The following is a 7,524-nucleotide window of genomic DNA, read 5'->3' on the forward strand; positions in this document are numbered from 1 at the left end:
CTGTTCCCTTCTCTTTCTGCCTCTCCCTCTTTTCTTTCCTTCTCTCTGTCTCTCACTCTTTCCCCTTTGAGTGTCTGCCTGCAGGATCCTGTTTCACTGCTGCCCGCATCACAGCCAGACTCATATGTTGGTGAAACAAATTGATTGTCAACAGAAAAAGATGTGAAGTCTGGCCTGCCAAAAAGCTCCCTGCATGATTCACATTTGGGTGGTTGTTATGGTTTTTTTTGTTGTTTTTTTCTTCTCTGAGTGATGATTGATAAAATCTTTTGATATGTTTCAAGAGCTTTCTGCTTTTGAGGTTTAATTTGAACATTCAAAGGGGTCTCTAGACACACAGAGCAAACAGTAAGAAGCTCTATATCTGTATTTGAAAGCTACTCCGCATCTGGTAAATTGCACCTTCTGTTCAAAAGTCAGGTCCAAGGTCAAAGTTTATCTGACAGCCCCCATGTAAGGATTTAGGATTGGAACGGACCCTCTGTGGCCCTGACTCGTGACTCAGACAGGATTTCCTCCCTGCTGTATTCAGCATTGAACTTAACCCTCATCCTGCTGTGGCACCAACCCCTTTGACACCAGTCCTGTGTGCTTAGGGTGACCAAAAGTTTAGGCTGCAGGTTAGAGGACAGAGGACTGCTGTTTGATGGCTGTTAGCCCATGTAATAGGATAGGCTTCTGTAAACCCCTGGGCCGGTTGACCTCAACTTCAAACTGTGAAATATCCAGCAGTGCATGAGATTACTTGTGACAGAAAAGTTGTTTATGTACAAAAAATGAGTGAAAATATAGATGGACGAGAACTCAAAAATGAATAATAAAGTCACTAGAATACCTGGCATACCTGAGGATCTGGTTTTAACTGCAGAACATCCAGTCACAGGGGGCCTTGTTAAAAGATTTGTTAACCAAATTATGCATCAAACATTAAACAAGAGAGACAGTGGGATTCTTAGGTGCACACCTGGGCTCACACCCATGCCATGTCAAGTATCTTCTTACCCTTTCCTGTTCTACAGTACTTCAGAGATAGTGTTTAACAGTGTTATGAATGCCACAGGTAAGGAAGTGTTTCTAACCCTGGCTGTGGGTACATCTGTTCCTGGGGACTGCATGGTGTACACGATCGTATCAGTGACAGGCAAGGCTAGAGAAAACATTCCTGGCTTCAACTTCTGACCCTCTCGCCCCAGTTAACCCCTCCCCGTTTCCCTTTCTTTCCTGGCTTCGTTACAGTGACCCTCAGCACTCAAGATTACTGTGCACCGGTTCAACCTGTCAATGCATTAACTGACAGCAAAACGTGTGCAATGGATAGATATAGTTTCGCAACAATGATTCTCATGTTTTAAGAGACAGGGTGATATTCTATACCCGAAGCATGTGTCGCAAGTACCAAGTACGGAAAATGTGCAAGAAACATCACAGTCTATTAAAGCGATTTTAAGGGTCTTTTTTATACAGCAGCTTCTGTCAACTAGATGTTAGAAAGATTTCAATCTAGGTATTTAGATATATTGATACCATTATTCATTCCAGCAGATAAATGAATGCTTTTAACTGTAGCATTGCTGATTCACTGTTTAAATTCTTCAGACTTTACTGTACTTAGTAATTATATTTGAAAAGCACGCATTCCTCCGCTTTGGTGAAAATGTAAATAGGAGCAGACATGATAGCAGAAATGTGGTTATCACTAACTGTCATCAAAAAACAAATGAAGAGGGGATGTACTGGAATCAAAGAGGCATAGAGAAAGATGGGAGACTGATAAAAATCAATAGTCAACTGGAGTAGATAAACAGCCAGGGCAACTGAAGAATAGACACAACATCTGACAATACAAACAAGCAGAGATATGCCCTCATAGTATCTGGTATTTTTACATCAAAGAAGAGGTAAAAAAACCAAAAAAAACAATAAGACTCCTCAAATAGTTGTGCTGAACATATCTTCTTACTTGCTGTTTACAATTTAATCGTACAGGACAATCACGCTCTCCCTCAGTCCTCTATTTTTTTCCATAGTTTTTCTAAAACTTTTATCATCCCGTACTCGGGAATATCCAAATTGAAATAATTTATTATAAACTTTTGGTGTCTGGAAGTCAATGATACAGTAGGTTAAACACTGTGAGTGTTAGAGTGAGGGAGAAGATAACATATTGACAGTTAGGAAGGCTGGGCAGAGAACCAGAGTCCTTCAGCTATTTTTGGATGCCGACTGTGTGAAAGTATGCTGAATGCAGAATAGATGACACATTGCCAAAATCTGAACCTGCGTTGCATTAGTGGTGTCTGTGCAAACTTGAATTTCTGTTCTTAAGCATATACATTTGCGAAAAAGACGTGCCTTGGCACAGAGGCACATGTATGCATATTCTAACACTTATTTGATGGAAATAATGCAAAAATTACTCTGCATTTTAAGAATGGGTTGGTTGGTAGTCACCATAGACGTGTCATCGGGATTTGCAGAATCACTGGAAACAATCTGCTGTTTGTAAAAGAGTCCAGTCCTGTGCATCTGTGCAAGGGCTTGCTCTTGCTTCCTGTGTTTAGAGATCAGCCTCGAGAGCAGCTCTTACAAGTACAAGCAGTATAATTACTGAATATGGAAAAAGTGCCCACTGCTTTCCCTCAGTCTGAGCAGTGGCCCTTCACAGAGCAACTGAGTAAACTTCAATTCCTTTGGTCCTGTTTGTCAGTATGAATCTGGATGTTTTTGCAGAAGAAAATAATTGCACATTCCTGTGATTTTGGGATTTTCCACACTTCTGTAAACAGGATCTCTCAGAAGCTAAAAGTTTCAATAAATGGGTATTGAATTCTATTAGGAGGAAATCAAATATACGATGATGCTACAAAGAGTGGAGGTCTGCGATTCATAGGCTCACCTGAAAAAGAACAAGGTAAGGGATTTGAGACATTTCTGTATTTCAGTTTAAAGCAGAGGGACAAAGAATAGCGTAAAACACAAAAATTTAACCTGGCCTTAAGGTAAATACGCGAGTTTACAACTTGTTTGCATTAGTTGGGATGCTAATTAACAGCCTACTGGTTCTTTCTTTCCTTAGTCTGGCAGCATTAGCCCACACATCACCACATATTGCACTTACCTGAACCCACTACTGTATCGTAACAAAGTTTGATTAATCTGTTTGCATTTAAGGAACTGTGCCTTACTAAATAAACTGTGTGTGCTTGAGACAACACACGGGCGTCCCTCCATGTGTTGTCTCGTGTTTCCTTGAGGGCTTGAGCCAAGCTGTTGCTAGGTGCCATGACCTCCAAGAGCAACATTCATGGGTAGAGAGGGTGAACCCTGTGAGGAGGACCAGGGTTGTATTTTATTTCTGCACCTCCCCCTACCACAAACACACACTGTATACCACAAAGTCCCAATGGGCCTGGCCTCTGGCTAGGCTCGTTCACTCAAGTTCATCATTAGCATCCATTTATATTCATAACTAATGATCTCTCATAACTAATGATGTTTCTTAACAGGAAGCAGTGCAGTCTATGATCCTAAGAGGTAGGATATTTCAGTCTTTTCCCCCCAGTGATTAAGGTTTTAGTATTAAATAGGCTACTTTATACACTACATTGCAAGAAATAGCCCTCCCTTGCTTTGGCTGCCCATCAGATGCCCTAGCCCCCACCCCACCTAGAAGCTGTGAGTGGAGTGGGGCCCAGCGTTGAGGGGACAAGTTGTTCTGTAACCTCACTGCCAAAGGTACTTTACTGGAGCACAGAGCTGAGCTGTGGAAGGGAAGGACACACTTTGCATGTCTAGTCAGATATTTAAAGAGTGTGTGCATGCATAGCAAAGTGTATTGTAGAGAGGGTTCGGCAGAAGGTTGAAGAAAAACAGGCCTTGAGAATTAGCAATTGCACTATTGCAATTACTGGAGTATTTTCCGGTGTGTTTTTTAGCCAAAGAGAGAAGCATTCAGTTGCCACTTTTTAAAAACAAGCACAGAAACATTGTTGGTTAGCTAACCTGACCACCTTTATACGTTGTGACTTGGCATAAACCCTTTTCATCCTCACTCATCATCCTTCCAGCTGCAACTGTCATTTACTACAGACAGTTTCAGATTAAACAAAGCCCGAGGCAGTGCAACACAGGAAAAAAAGACAGTGGGCAAACAAACTGGGAGGCAGACTAAATACTGCGGCTTGTTTGCTTCGTGAGGGAAATACAGCCAAGGAGTGTGTATCACTCATTGAGGCTATACATGTGCCTATATGTGAACTTCTGCGTGTGTGCCGTGTTGGCAGCAAACATCAGAAACAAAAGTGTCTCGACTCCATGTAACTCAGGCCACAGCTGCTCATGGTATTTAAACCCAATGCAGGAGCCTGTACTGTTGTCTTTGTGGACTTGTCATTGTGTTTATACCAACCTGTCTTGTCTGTATTTAAATCAAATCTGAAGACATGTGCAGGTGTGTGTATTCACAAATATAGGTCACTATTTGTGCAAAAACGGTTGACGGAGCGCAACAGATGTTGTCCCTTGGCATCAGTCCTTTTCTTCTTTCAAAGTGAAGGAATAAAAGTACATTAAAACAGAATATAAACCACATGTACTCTAATCTTCAAGTGCTATGTCTTTTATACGGTATTTGCTAAGCAATACAGATACTGTAGTAATACAGAAAGGTTACAAGACCTATAAATAGAAAATATATATAAAAAACAAAACAATAGGAGAATTGGATTTTAAAGGGGTAATGTAAATGTTGATCAAGTGTGGAACTACAGTGTTTAGGGTTCTACATGGGTCCTATCAGCCTAGCTAAGTATAGTACACGGTGCATGCTGGGTTGACCTGGAAACCCCTGACATTGAATCTTTGACAGGACTGCACAGCTTGTGTCTGAAGTGTTGCTGGTGATTGATTGCATGAAAAAATAAATACTGAAATACTGAATAAATACTTCAAATACTTCAAACACAGGACATAAAAGTGTTGTGTAACACATTTTGCTTGTTGAAATTTCAACAGAATCTATACCACTCTCATGATTCCATGGCCACATTATTCCTTACACAGCATTAAAACTATAAACATGGAGGAACGCACTAGTCAGATTCTGTCCAAAAGCAGCCACATCTACTCACCAGCACCATTAGAGCTCACTAATCACTGTTTTACTTTACTTTTTCTAATCCTTAGAAAAGAGATAAAGCCAAAAATAACAAGTTTTCTTTGCTGACCCTTTGACAGATTTTTTTCTTAGCAAAATCAAGTTGCAAGTCAACTATATTCTCCCAGAACGCACGTATAGCTTCTACACAACCTCTCAAAAACCACATTTTTCTTTGAACTGAGGTGCTTGCACAGATTTAACAAGAACAAAAAAAAAAAAACATCAAATTTTTGAGCTTTGCAAAGACTAGATGATGGGCTCTGTTACTTTGGACAAAGAGTGCTTCCTTTTGCTTCTAGTTTTGTTAATTGAGCTGGTGCATCCACTTTTGGTGTGAGTGGTTAAAGAGGTTGTGGCAGCTGTCTTGAGCTAACACTGGGGGAGAGCCTCCAGGACCCCTGTACTAGTCTGCAAATCCCCCGCTGGGCTCACTTTTAGCTGGGATTGGCCCTCACCAGCAGGAGGTCATACTAGTGTATGGACACCTGAAAGGAAGCTGTTTTAATTGCTCTGTTTACAGCCCTTTACCCACCAGTATGGAGGGACACCAGGTTCCCATAGTTTGGGATAAAAATAAACACCTGTCTCATCAGTGTCTGACTATCTTGCTGAATTATCAGGTTTCTGGCAAACATTTGAAAACCAGACACCATCAGCATTATTTACATCTGTTTTGCGTTAACATATCAGCTACACATAAATAAAGACAGCACTTACCATAGAAACCTTTCCAGATCCTTCCATCCATCCTCATGACAGTGTTATTCTATGGTAACAGGTCAGCAAAATTAGCTCTTGGAAACATCTAGGCATGACCCTTGTTTATGCGTAAATGTGTGTTTATATGCCCTCTGATATGGGCTCGACAGTGTACCCTCGTACCCTTATAGCACATGTCCTTTTTATTCTGGAGTGGCACCCCTATGGAAAATACACATTGTGCTAATGGGTGCAGACCACAGTAAAATGCGATCCCAAAGCACAAAAGGTTATTTTAAAATCCAGGGCTTTGTGAGAAACAAGACCATCATAGTTCTCCAATTGTCAGTTTGTTTTTGCATGTGTGTGTTTTTTAAAGACAGAGAATATTTTGTGATTCAGGTTGAATGGGAAAACCCAATTTCCTTCGAGGTCAACCTTCAGGATCAATAAAGTTTTATTGAATTGAATTGAATTGAATTGAATTGAATTGAAAAGAGAAAAAAAAGCATGAGACTGATGTATACACGATTATGGAAATACCTTCTTACTTCTTTATTATAAATAATTGTTTGTGTATGGTTTAAGGTGTGCCAGGTTAATTTTAGAAAATGAAAGCTCCCTCTTTTATTCATTTAGAATTTAGAATTTTGAACATTTTTGACAACATGAAATGTTTCGAAAGACCTGCAAAACAGAGTTAAAACAAACATATTGTGTGAGATAGTTGGATGGCAACCAGCAAAACTGCTGCTCAAGTGTTGTAATGTGAGCAGACCCACTGTACTGTGAGAAGCAGCGACCCAAGTATGAGCCATATCTGACATCTAGTGGTGAATTGTGCAGTTTTGCTGTTACTCTTGTGTAACTGCTCCTGTACCTAACCTGCAAAAATGCTGCACATGAGCACATTAAAAAAATACACGTTAATTAAATAAGTCTAAGTTCTCTTTCTGTTACCTGAGTTGTAATGTATATTACTTGGGGTAACAACTAAATGTAAAGTGAAGTGGAGTTTTTCCCTATTATGGATTAATTAAGAGCATTTTAACAAAATATTTAAAATATTTTAATAGTTTTTTTTAATCGTGACCATTGAGAACCATTGAGAATCACAACACCCCCTCCAAAAAACCCCCACACATATTATCTGGAAAGTCCACCACGAACTGGTCATATTAATCATTTATCACTTTTAACATTGAGTTGTTTTATCCAGATGAACTGTTTAACCTCAGCCAGCATTAGGCTATCATCAGCTCTCTAAAGTCACTATAAGGTCAAATATAAAAGGTAATTAGAGAATGAGATGGCCTCCAGCCAGCCATATCTATAAGCTAGGTGCAGATGTGCTGCATGCATCTACTGCATGCACCACATTATATCTAAAATAATGCCCGTTGAAATTAAGTAATCCTCTTTGCTTGCTGCCTTACCATAAATTACAGTATACTGAACTATAAATTATCCAAGCTGTGTGAGGGTGTTAAACTCTTTATTTTCCTCTCAATATTAAGGTCATCTTATCGGAAACAAGTACATCTGTAAAATATTACTGATTATTGTACAATCCACTACTTTAAAACCTCAGTTGAATATTTGGGGTAGTAGGGGGTTTCAAGAAATTTCTACTTTGACTGTAGAAACTTTGCTTTCTGTCTCTTGTC

Source organism: Maylandia zebra, linkage group LG4 (genome assembly GCF_041146795.1).
Source record: "Maylandia zebra isolate NMK-2024a linkage group LG4, Mzebra_GT3a, whole genome shotgun sequence".
In the NCBI taxonomy this organism is placed as follows: Eukaryota; Metazoa; Chordata; class Actinopteri; order Cichliformes; family Cichlidae; genus Maylandia; species Maylandia zebra.